This window comes from Puma concolor, chromosome D4 (assembly GCF_028749965.1).
Source record: "Puma concolor isolate L17-30 chromosome D4, mPumCon1.1.hap2, whole genome shotgun sequence".
NCBI lineage: Eukaryota > Metazoa > Chordata > Mammalia > Carnivora > Felidae > Puma > Puma concolor.
This window is the reverse complement of record NC_141679.1, coordinates 90691782-90705150: the sequence shown is the minus strand read 5'-3', so window position 1 is coordinate 90705150 and position 13369 is coordinate 90691782.

Below are 13369 nucleotides of genomic sequence, written 5' to 3'. Positions count from 1 at the left end.
ATGCCTGGGTAGCCTTCCCAGTGCTCCTGGCTCCGTGCCCTCCCCTGGTTCTACCTCCCCCCACCCCACGACCTCCGCTGCATGTGAGTAGTTGGCTCTCGCACTCTGTCTCCAGCCTCTGGCCTGGTCTGCCAGCGGGGCCCTTCCATCTGGCCCCAGAGCCCGTCCTCAGCTGAGTTTCCCCACTCTGCTGTCAGCCCCATTAACTCTGTCACGGAGGTCCCCACGCTTAGACTCGGGTCCCATTCCTCCTGGTCCCTCCCCCACACTGAACAGCAGAGCCAAACTGTGGGTGTCCCTCTGCAGGATTTCTCCTCTGCCCCCCACCCCCTCCTTTTGCACTGACCTGGTTTCATTCCTCTTGTCTTCCCCTTTCACTGGAGCTCCTGGCGACAGCTTCCAAGGGCCACCGCCAGTCCCCCCTGCTCCAGAGAATCCCAGGACCGTCTCTTCATGGGCGGAGAGGGCTCTGTGGCCAGGCAGACGGAGTTCAAATCCCACATGAACCTCTCACTAACTGTAGCCTCAAAGTGCTATTAAACCTTCGGAAACCCAAGTCCCCATCTGCAAGTTGGGAATGATGATAACCGCCTTGTGCACTTGGGTGGGACTAAGGAGGCAGTTTATAAATTCCTGCCTGTGGTTGGCTGAATAGTGTTTGTCCCCCAAAGATGGCCACATCCTAGTCCCCAGACCCAGTAAATATGCTACTTTACGTGACAAAAGGGGACTTTGTAGATGTGGTTAAATTAAGGATGTTGTGATGGGGAGATTATCGTAGATGATCTGGGTGGGCCAGTGTGATCACCGAGGTCCTTATTAAGAGGGAGACAGGAGGGTCAGAGTCACAGAAGGGGACGTGAGGACGGGAGCAGAGGTCATGGTGACGTGGGGCCATGGGCGTGGGTGCCGCAGCCTATGGAAAGTGGACAGGTAAGGAAAGATTCTCCCCTGAAGCCTCCAGAAGGAACCCAGCCTTGTCAACCCCTTGGTTTAGTTCACGGAGACAGATTTTGGACGTTGGACCTCCAGAACCATAAGATAACGTATTTGTGTTGTCTTAAGCCAGTAAGTGTGAGATAATTTGTTACGGCAGCAACTGGAAACTCATACACTGGCCTCGAATAGATGCTTAGCAGGAGCTAGTTTCCTTCTCTCCTTACGGAATGATCCGCCTGCTTCTTGCCACCTCTTACGGCCCCATCCCCTCTACTGCTCCACTCTCCATGCCCCGGTTCGACCCAGGGTCAAGTGCCATGTTCCCAGGGCAGCTCTGTCTGTCCCGCCCTGTAGCTGGCACTCAAGAAGGGCTCTATCTGTACCTTTCTTGTGACTCGTCACAGCTGATGCAGGGAGATGTTTCTATTTCCAGCCCTGCCTCCCCTACCAGGATGCTAGTGTCTCAAGGTAGGGGGCACCTCTTGGTCACATGAGGATCCCTCACGGCGCATAACTCTGGGGACAGCGGGAGTGCCCAGTGACCACCTGTAGAATTGGACTGAAAGGGAGGCAGTGGAAGGAGGTCCCCGGGGCAGCGTCCACAGTCATGGCTGGTCACTCTGCTGCCCAGTTCCTCATCTTCCTAGGAAGGAACAGAGCCAGGAAGGTGGAGGAAGGCCACTGCCAGCGCTGAGCCGTATAAATATGTCGTAGCGCAGGATTTACACAAATGAGCGGAATCCCCCTCTAAAGGTGGGGAGATGGAGCCCATTTGTCAAAGGAAGGGAGATCTGCTACGTGCAGGACGGAAAGTTCTGGAAGGGCCTAGGGAGCTCCAGACATGATCCATGCTGAAATTAGCCAAGTGCCTGAGCAAACAGAAAAAACGGGGGCGTCAGCTATCTAGGGGGCCGGCTCTGGCCCAGCCCCACTCAGGAACCTGTTGCAGGAGGTAAGTTGGGACAGGGGAGCGGAGCGGGTGTGGCCTCTACCGACGCTGATACGTGGTGGGAGAGGAAGCCGCTGGCCAGGAGCTGCCTGGCTTTTTAAATCTCCTGGAGAACTTTACCTGCCTGGAGCCCAGGTGAGAAGCCTGGAACCTTCAAGATGTGACAGATGATAAGCAAGGGGATACACCAAGGCTGGCGTTGCTGTGGCAAAAAGCAAAGGCCTGAGCATCCGTTTGGGAGGTGGGGCATGGGGGCGTACAGGGAAGAGTTTTCACAGCTGAAAAGAGACCCTCAGGGCTCAGCTTGGGGGGCTTGGTGTGTGGAGGGCACGTGGTACCGAGGCTTGAAGTGTGAACACGCTTCCAGACATAGATGATGGGAAGATACCGCAAACCCGAGGTCCCTGCCAGGAGCTGCGGGCGCCAGGCTGAATTTTACCCAATCCCCGCCTTCCCGGGTGTATCTTTGGGGAGTGCGTGGGGAAGGGGCTGGGGATGCTGGAGAGAGGCCATCCTTTGGTCGGCCCCAAGCAAGGAGAGCCAGTCTGAGAGCAGAGCGTGGCCATTCTTTGTCTCTCTCTCTGTCTCTGTCTCTGTCTCTGTCTCTCTCTCTCTCTCTCTCTCTCTCTCTCTCTGGACTTCACTCCCGAGGGAGTTCCATCTGCCTTATCCACTGCCGCGTCCCGGTGCCTGGAACCGTGCTTAGCACCTAGTACCTGCGTAGTAAACGTTGCAGGTGAAAGGGAGTGGATGAGGATTTACAGAAGCAAGTGTCGGATATTGTGTCGAGTGTCTTACGCTCACGATTTCATGGCGTCACCACAGCAGTCCTGAGTTCCCCTCACACTCCAGATGAGGAAACCGAGACTCAGAGAGGCTACGAAACTGGTCAACAGAAATTTATTGCTCAGAGCCCTGGAGGCTGGGAGTCCAAGATCAAGGTGCGGGCAGGGTTGGTTTCTCCCAAGGCCTCTCTCTCTGGCTCATCGATGGCTGTCTTCTCCTCGCTGTGTGTGTCTGTGTCCTAATCTCTTCTTATAAAACCACCAGTCATGTTGGATTAGGGCCTGCTCTAGTGACCTCATTTTACCTCTTAAAAGACCCCCATCTCTAAATACAATCACATTCTGGGGCGCCTGGGTGGCTCAGTCGGTTAAGCGTCAGGCTTGGGCTCAGGTCGTGATCTCACGGTTTGTGAGTTCCAGTCCCGCACTGGGCTCTGTGCTGACAGCACGGAGCCTGCCCGGGATTCTCTCTCTCCTTCTCTGTCTCTGCCCCTCCCCTGCTTGTGTTCTCTCTCTCTCTCTCTCTTTCTCTCTCAATCTCAAAAATAAATAAACATTAAAAAATTAAAATACAATCACATTCTGAGGGCCTGGGGGTTAGGATTTCAACATATGAACTGGGGGAAGGGCATAATTCACCCCGTAACAAGGGCACCTTCTGCTTCTTGAACTTGCCAGCAGGCTGTGAAGCCCAGAAGCGAGGGCAGCTGCAGGCGGGGAGGGCCGCGATCCCCGCGTAGGGAAACACTGCACTTTGCAACGTCCTGGTGCCTGAAATATGCCTTTCCACGCAGCACTCGGCTTCTTTGTGGGGCGTTTGCAGCAGTTTAAGGACCTGCCCCCCAGACCCTCAAAATCCATAGTGAGCATGCTCAATGAGCCAGGAGCCCACCCAGTCTCCTCCCTCCCCCCACCCCTGTCTCTAACCCTCCTCCAGCTCCAGCCGCTGAGGTGGGTGACCGCCGTAACTTCCTGCGAAAGGGTCGGCGTGGCTAAGTCCCACCAAAGCCACAGGTGTGGACGAGCGCAGGCCCTCATTAGTGTCTCTCCACCACACTTTGGACGTGGTCTGTGCCCCCAGCCCAGCCAGCCCTCTTGGGGACACAGGCAACACTGAGAACAGCCCGGTGCAAACCCACCCTCCCCACTCCAAGAGGGAAACTACCAGCTCGAGTGCTGGAAACTGGCGGGCGGGGCACGCTGACCACCAGGACAAGCATTCTGGTCCCCAGTCTTTCCAGGACCGCTCAGGCTGCTGAGTTCCTGGATTGCCCTCCTCTCGTCGCCACAAAACATAAAGGATGGCTTAGCGACCTAGGCTGGCCGTCCCAAAGGCCACCGGGATCCAGGCTGAGAGAGAGGGGGGTTGCAAGGGGCCACGTGCATTTAGCCGAGTCCCCACGGCCTGGGGGCCAGGGCCCCAGGAAAGGTTCATTTCCCCGACACTTCCCAGATGGCTGGGGTCCTGACCCCTCCCTGTGTCCAGCCAACCCCCAAGAGCACACCGCACACGTCAGCCTGCCTCTCTAGTTCCCTGCAAGCCCCTTGCTGCTGTGAGAAACTGGACACCTTAGCGCCACTCAGGTGGCCCTTTCTCCTGGAGAGGAGGGCACTATCAAACCCATGGCTCCCTAGCTTGGCTGGCATTTTGATAGTCCTTCATCTATCCATTCATTTATTCAGCTCTGATGACCCAGGCTGGGGATCCGGCCATGAGCAAGACAGATATGGCCTCAGGGAGAGACACAGAAAACACAGAAGCGAACCAAAAAAAAAAAAAAAAAAAAAGACATTGTGGCTTGTGATAACACCCCTATGTAGCAAATACGATTGCCAGGCTCCAACTCTAGAGATTCTGCCTCAGCAGGCCTGGGATGAGGCCCTGAACTCTGTATCGTTACCAAGTCCCACAGGGCACTTGGGTGCCCAGGCCAATGTGGGTACCACTGGTCTGAGCCCTCCCATTGCCTACAGACAGTCTCAGGAATGTACCCTTTCATCCAAAAAGCCATCCCGCGTCTGGGAATCTATCCACGGGTCCTTCTGCACGGATAAGAAATGATAGGTAAGACATCTGGCATCGTACTGTTTATGAGAACAAAACATGAGACGTGATTCTGGTGCTCAGTCGAGTGAGGGGCCAAATAAACTGCCACAGCCCCGTGGTGGAGTACTATGAAGCTATGAAGAATGAGGACAATCCCTAGAACAATCCTCATGCCCTGCTATGGGGGACCCCCCCCCCAGGGATATCGTTCATCAACACAACAACAAAGTGAGGGGTCCGTGCTTATCGTATGCTACCTTTTGTATACGAAGAGGAGAAGTAAATGAGAATGTGTATATTAGGCATACGATACATCTCCCTATCTGTCCGCACAGAGAACCTAGAAGGTGAAGCAGGAAGGAAATACAATGCTTGCCTGCGTGTGGGGAGGTCAGGGGAAGGGAGACCAGTAGGTGTCTGATGTCTCAGCCTACATACACCGTCCTATATAGTTTTGATTTGGGAACCGTGTCATTACCGGCTGCTGAAAAGATCAGGCGGGAGGGTGTTGGGGATCGGAAGGCAGGTTTGGTGTCGATTCCTGGGCTGTGAGCCCAGCTCCCCCGGCGCACGCCTGCGTAAGGCCTTGTAGGTCACCTGCCTTCTCGACACCCCTGCCTTCACTTCACTTGAGGGTGAGGACGCCCCCCTTCACCTCGGGGGTGCCGGGGGGGGGGGCCTTCTGCACAGACCGTGGTGCCAAACGCAGCCCAAGAGCATCTCCTGAGTCTCCTTCGTCCGGGAGGAAGCGGGGTCCAGGCGGTTCATGGTAAAAGGAAATCCAATATATGACATCATCAGCCGCACTCCTCACTTTTTATAGCATTTCCCCCATCTTTAGAACTTTCCCGAACCGTTCTCACTCGTAACCTAAATACCCCCATTTACAGGCAGGGAGGGGGACGGGTCCCTTGCTCTGCACTTGCTGTGCCCCACCCCGGCCTCACGGCCTGAGCGTCCCAGGGCGCGTGCACTGACCAGGAAAGGAGGTGGGGCTTGGGGTCACGTGGCCCTGGCTGGGGCGGGGGTGGGGGTTGGGGGGGATCCTGCCTTCTGCCACGTGCTAGGGACCTCCGGCAGGTCCCGGAACTTCTAGAATTGTGTTTCGCAGCCTTCATTTGCAAAACGAGGGTAAGAAAACCCAATTTACCTAGCCCTCTTGAAAGGACTCCCCCAGATCATACCTACAAAGCGCTTGAAGCCGTGCCTGGCCCTCAATAAACGGTAAGCTGCTATCATTACGCTCTGTCATCCATGTTGTGCAGGAAGTGACACAACATTTGACCTGAGCTACCTACAAAGGGACCACCCCTGTGGATGGTTTAGAATCATACGTTAACTCATGCGTGAATACCCGACTTCATGTAAATTCTCGGTGCCTCAGTTCCCTCGTCTGTAAAGCAGAGGTAATGTCCACCCCATAGGCTGGCACGTGTGTGGGGCACAGATCCCAGCACATTACGAGGGAACGGGAAATGTCAGCTATTAATTAGTATGATGATTAGTTAATGAGGCAGCCTGCCTGACTCTGTTTGTCCAAAAACTGCTTTCCGCCCGGTCGATCACCTCAGCCCACGTGGTGGCATCGTCCGGGCCCAGCCCTGGGGAGGGCATGTCCTGCTTTCCCAGGTGGACACAAATCCCACTCTTGGAAGGAGCAAAGCTGAGGCCCCAGAGACACAACCAGTCAGTGAGCCTTTACCGAGGACCATCACGAGATATGTCCCCCCAGGGAGCTCCCCTGCCCTTTGGGGAGCTCCTCTCCTCCTTCCCCCACCCCAGAGACCCCTTGCTCCAAATTCAACCGCCTGTTATTTCTGGCGTGTGAGCCACAAGTTCCCAATTCTGCTTTTGCTTGTGCTGTCCCCCTGCCTGGAATGCCTTTCCCACTCCTCCCCTCATCTGCATGGCCCAGGTCAAAAGGGTGACAGCCACCAGGTCCCGTCCTCCCTAGCTGAGGCCCCTGAGGTCCTGTAGTAACCTCCATTAGGTCAAGGACCAAAGGGCCAGCTGGCGGAGGCAACGTGAGCGACCCATCTAGCCACGGCGGTCAAGGGCTGTCTGGGATGGAGCCGATCCAGAGAGGAGCGTTTGCACGGATTATGTGAACTCCCAAAGTACACCAGCAACCACTATATCGCTCAGGGCTCTGCCTTTCTTTTTTTTTTTTTTTTCCCAACGTTTTTATTTATTTATGGGACAGACAGAGACAGAGCATGAACAGGGGAGGGGCAGAGAGAGAGGGAGACACAGAATCGGAAACAGGCTCCAGGCTCCGAGCCATCAGCCCAGAGCCCGACACGGGGCTCGAACTCACGGACCGTGAGATCGTGACCTGGCTGAAGTCGGACGCTTAACCGACTGCGCCACCCAGGCGCCCCTCTCTCTTTTTTTTTTTAAAAAACAGCTTTACTAAGATAACTCCTACTGTAAAATTCATCCATTTAAATTGTACAATTTGATGGCTTTTTGGTATGTTCACAAGTTACGCATCCATTGCCACAACCGATCGTAGAACCTTTTCATTATCCTGGAAAGAGACCCCTCTCCCCTTAGCTGTCCCTGCCCCTCCCTGTCACCTCCCCTGGTCACCCCCGCCACCATCCTCAGCCCTAGGGAACAACTAATCTACTTTCTGTCCCTATCGATTTGCCTATTCTGGACATCTCCTATGAAATGGAATCACACGGTAGGTTTTTGCGTGTGCGTGTCTGGCTTCTCCACTTAGCAGAATGTTTTCAAGGTTCCTTGGTGTTGTGGTGGGTGTCAGGACTCCGCTCCTTTTGTTGCCAAAAAAAAAAAAAAAATCTTGCTGTGTGCATAGATGGAACATTCTGCTTATCCATCAACAGCGGGTGTACATTTGGGTTATTTTTGCCTCTCGTCCAGTATGAAGAATGCTGCTGTGAACATGCACGCACACATTTTTGTTTTCCTTGAGCGTGTCCTGAAGAGTGCAACTTCTAGATCCTAATGGCAACTCCATGTCTCACCTTTGGGGGACCGGCCAGACTGGTTCCCAAAGGGATGGCACCATTTTACCTTCCCACCAGCAGCGCTGGAGGGTTTCAGTTTTTCCTCAAGGACACTTGCTGTGACCTGCCTGTTGGATTCCAGCCTTCGTAGGGGGGTGCGAAGTCGCGTCCCGCTGGGGTTTTGATTTTCGTCTCCCAGTTGGCTGATGACGTTGAGCACCTTTTCACGTGTTTATTTCATCAGGGCTCTCTTAAATGCCAGTGACAGAACCCTCCCTCAACCTACTGTCAGCACGAAGCGGAAGTATTTGAATTGGCTTAGGGGAACAGGCCACAGAAATAGAGAGGTTGGGGAGTGGTTCCCTGGATCCAGCGACTTCAACAGGATCAGAGATTGATCGGTCCGTCTGTCATCTCAACGCTGAGCCCTGTTCTGTCCGAGAGAACAGCTATGGGGCAGCCGCGGTGTTACACTTCCAGAACTGTGGGAAAAAGAGGAGTCTTCCTCTAGACTCAGGATGAAGACTTTCCAGGGAAGGGCTACCATTGGCCTGGCTTGAGTCACACGCCTGCGTAATGGACCACCATTGCGATTCCCTGTAGGAAAGTGAGGTGGTTTGTGTTTTTTAAGCTTATTTATTTTGAGACAGAGACGGTGCACGTGGGAGAGGGGCAGAAAGAGAGGGAGACAGAGAGTGTCCCAAGCAGGCTCCACACTGCCGGCACGGAGCTCGACGCGGGGCTCGAACTCGCACAACAGTGAGATCGTGACCTGAGCCGAAACCAAGAGTTGGACGCTTGGCCCGCTGAGCCACCCGGGTGGCCCAGGAAAGTGAGTTTTTGATAGCAGGAGGATGGGTAGAGAAGCAGTGTATATACTGTGTGTCCAATACAGGCCCCCACACCTCTGATGGGGCTGGGCACAGAGGCGAGAAGGCATAAATCGGCCTGTGAGCAGCCCTGCCCCCATGCCGTTCTCATAGCCCCAGTGACAACTCAGACTCAAGTTTCCTAGATTCTATGTGCTCCCCTGTCATCTTCACACGTACGGCTCTATCTGTAGACCACCCAGGCTGTTAGCCATTGATTTATTTTTTTACTTTGAATCACCTGATGTGTAACTTAAACATACGCACTTCGAGAGGACATTTTATATCACGATGGGAAATGGAAAACCAGCTCGCTGCGAACACGAGGTGACGATACGACAAAATGTAACGAAAACCAAACAGTGCCATCAATTTCCAGACGTACTGTTCCCATCCCAGGCCGGGGAGCCTGAGGACCAGCTTTTTCCTTGTTACCGAGGCAGATTAGCAGGCATTAGGGAGGGGTGAAAGACAGGGAAAGACGCAGGAGCTCGCCTGAGTCACCGATTTCCCTTAAAGCATTGTGAAGGCTGAAAGAGAATTGGAAAGGGAGACATCCTCTCTGTGATTTGATGTTACTCAACATCACGCCCGATTCCTCCGAAGTTCTTCCACTTACCGCCAGGGCCACGCGTCCCATATGTTGGCAGGCAGTGAGCTGATCCATAAGGAGACTCCACTGGGGGTCCCCGTGCCAGATTTCAGAAATCCAAATCACCGGGTTTGCTACATCATCCATGGCCCCTTTGCCCTTGGTCCTGGTTGGGAGGCCAAACTGACTCCGGGGTCTGAGCCAAATTCTTCCCTTAAGGGTCCCGGGAAAGCCGGGACACAGGACACCGCAGCCAGCCTGTTTCCTCTTACAGGGAGTCCTGTTTGGACAAGGTCCCCCCTGTTATTACAGGCCCCCCCCCCCCGCCACTCCCAGCAACCTCTGACACTCCATCAGCCAAGCGCTGATAAATTGGTAGCATTAGTATTTTGATAACTTGAGGCCCCGAAGCCGCTCACCAGCAGAGACAACCCCACCCCGGGGCTAAATTATTAATAAAATTACACTGCGATTGGAGAAGCGAGAATGAGCCCTCCGTGGGCCTGGCTTCGAGAGAGAGAGAGAGAGAGAGAGAGAGAGAGAGAGAGAGAGAGCATGTAGCCTCGCAGATCTTCAGGGAGGTGATGGGCCTGACTGGCTGTCACTGGTTTTATGAATTACAAAGACATCAGCTCTCTGCTGCTGCTTTCTGTTTTGTATTTTCAGTACCAGAGGGGGTCACTGGCAGGGGGCGGGAGGAAATCCCCATTTTAAAAAAGAAACTCAGGTCAGCACTGAGCACCAGAAGCAGGGGGAGGGGAGACTCTTAATGACTGGCCGGGTTTATTTTGGGGGCTTGTGGAGAGAGGGGTGGAAATATGAGACTTGCTTATTGAAAAGAAGCTATTGATTGCTGGGCATCGATAGCAGTAAAGACTTCTGTCTGAATCGCTGGCTTTGAAGGACTCAGAAATCGCTTCCTTTCTCACTTGCCTTCTCTGCCAGGACTTGGAGAGCTCTCGCGGGCCTGCAGGTGAGTTTGGAGTTGAGACCGTGCCTAATGCCTAATGCGAGCTCTCCCGCATCCAAACAGGCGGGCCACCCTTCCTCGCGACCGACCGGGGAGGGCACTCAGAGTTTTTTCTGGATGCAGGCAGGCCTCTTCCCTCGGGGAACCCAACCCCCAGCGTCCCAGCTTCCTGATGCCTTCGGGTGCTTCGTGGTCAGGGGAGAGGGACTGGGGGCGGGGGGCGGGTAGGGGTGGCCACCCTAAATAATGGGTTTCTAATGGATTTAGGAAAGCTTTGCTGGGTCTCGGGTGGTCTCCAGAAACCAAAGCATCTGCTGAGGGCTGGCCGGGGAGAAGGGAAGGGGAGAGGGGTGGAGAGTCTGCCAATAAAGGAGGAGGGGGTGAGCCGGCCGCCCTGATGCAGCCAACAGCTGCCGGGCTGAGCTGGATTCAGCAGAACGCTGAAACTAACCAGGACTGCAGACGGGGCGGGAACTCAGGACGACTCCACGAAAACGAGGAATTAGGCATTGCGGGCCCCGATCAATGCCGAGAGGACGCCAATAACAGCTCGGATTTCTCTTGCGACAGCCCAAATCCTTTATGCAGTTTTTCTCTGCTGATCCCGGGGTGGAGGGGAGGGAGGGGCGCGTGCCAGGTGCAGGCCTGGCTTGTTCCCTTGTCTCCAGGTGGAGCGCGGGGAAGCCTGTGGTGCTGCACGCGTGCCGGAGGTGGGCAAGGGAGGAAGAGGCGAAGGAGGGATCCTCACCTGGTTCCCTCTGGGTAAACAAATGCACAATCAGCACATCAGGGCCGACGAGCATCCGAGGGCCCTGAAGGAATTACCTAACCTACTTAGTATTTTGGGAAAAGGACACAGGCTCAAGCTGAGACCGGAAATGCAAGATGATGTTCGTGGGGTACAACTATCTCAGAAAAGACAGAGGGATTGTTCTCCAGGCCGTCATCCAAACTTGGAACGCCACTCCTAAGACTACCCCCCACCCCACCAAAGGACTCACAGAATAACCACTCCCTTCCCCCCACCCTTAATCAAATGTTTTGTGGGCTCCCACCCCAGGCTGTTACTAGAGCCAATCAAGTGGGTAGATTTTCCCCGGGGCGGTGACCTGCTGTTGGGCAGAGAGAACAGGTTGTCTGTCTGGTGTGGTGCAGACTGAGCTGAGCCCAGCCAAGCTCGTACCACAGCTCTCCGCCAAGGAGCCCCGGCCGCCTGCCGGGTACTGGGTGCCCAGCAATCTCCCTACATCCTTTGGCTTGTTCATGAGCACAGCGACCCTTCAGATCGGGAGGAGACTGGGGGCTCAGGAACTTGAAGCCTTTGCAGGGCGCCCACCCGTATCGTGTGGTATTGGGGCCGGTGGGCCCTGGCCGGGTGTTCTGCACTTGGCCTTGCTGTCCCGTCACCCGGTGAGCCATCGGGTCAGACACAGGAGAGTTTACAGGTAGTGGGGCTACATTCTAGTTCAGCAAATTTCTGCATCTTTTGCTTTTAACACCACCCACCCTCGGCCTCCTAAACGTCCATAACTCGAGCTGGGATTTCCTCGTACCTCTGGTTCCTGGCTCTCTTTTGTTTTTGCCTTCTCTCTCCTCCCTTCACGTCTCTTCCCGGGGCCAAGTGCATTTGGGTCAGTAGATATTTGCTATAGATTTGTCGAAACATGTCTTGTAACTGTTGCTAAGCTGAATGAGAGATATTTTTTACCTGCAGAGGAATGATTTAAGAGGGTGGATGTTTGTCAGGGTCAATGCCAGCAAAGTTCCTGGATTTAAGGTGCAGGTAGGGGTGGGGCGGGAGCTGGGTTCGTGTGAACAACCTCTGGGCTTGCTTCCAGCTCCAAGGGTCCCTGTCTCACATGTGTTGACATTCTTTGTTTCTCTTGGATGATCTCCTACTTTGTATCTCTCTGTGTTTGTATTTTACGTAACAAACTGTCCTTTAGGATGGCCTACATTTGCAATTCCACAGGATACGTCACTTTGTTTCTTCAACAAATGAATTTTTTAAAAGGTATGTTGTAATTAAGAGATTTAAGAGGCATTCCACCAAATACAAAAGGCGGTCCTTATTTGGGTCCTGATTCAAATAAACCAACTGCAGATTGACAGTTTTTAGACAATCCAGGGAAAAAGTTGAACAAGGACCAGGTATTAGATGATGCATCATAAACGTTATCTTTAATTGTGTTCGGCGTGATAATGGTATAGTGGTTATACACATATATATTAAAAGTCCTTATCTGTTAGAGGTGCATTCTGAAGTAATTATTAGTGCAATAGTAGGACATCTGTGATTTGCTTTCAAGTGTTCCGGGAGGGGCTCCTGGGGGGCTCAGTCAGTTGAGCGTCTGACTTCGGCTCAGGTCATGATCTCGCGGTTCATGGGTTCGAGTCCCGCGTCGGGCTCTGTGCTGATGGCTCGGAGCCTGGAGCCTGCGTCGGAATCTGTGTCTCCCTCTCTCTCTGCCCCTCCCCTTCTCACGCTCTGCCTCTCTCTTTCTCTGTCTCTCTGTCTCTCAAAAATAAATAAATCTTAAAAAAATTTTTTTAATAAATCCAGTGTTCCAGGAGGAAAAAAAAAAAAACAGAAAAGGAACAGGAGGAGCAAGGAGATGGAATAAAAAAGACAAAATGTTGCAGCTTTTGAAACAATGATGGGTGCACGGAGGCTTGTATTCATTTCGCTTTTGGTGTGTGTTTGACATTTTCCATGATGATGAGCTACAGTTTTGAAATGTGTGCCACACTCGGATATTTTGTTTTATTTTTAAATGTTTATTTATTTTTTGAGAGTGAGGGAGCTGGAGCAGGGCAGGGGCAGAGAGAGAGGGAGACAGAGGCTCTGAAGTGGGCTGACATTTCGGGGCTCGAACTCACAAACCGTTGAGAGCGTGCCCTGAGCAGACGTCGGATGCTTAACGGAATGAGCCACCCAGATGCCCCCCACACTTGGATATTTTAAAGCATAGCCTATACCTGGATCGCATGGTGCTTTCGTCAGGTGTCTCTGTGTGGCAGGTCCGTGTGCACAGATGTTCTCTCTGCTCCGTTGGGCCGTAAGGTTCTCGAGGACAAGGACCACTTTTTCTGTTTTCTTGTGTCTTCCCAGCACAGTGGAAGCCGGAATTCAGTAGGTATTTTACACATGTTCTTGGCTGGCCAACCAAGTGATGCAGAGATATCGAAGGGTACTTGGCTAACATCCCAAAGACCCCGGACTCCCCGGCAGGGTTTCTGTCG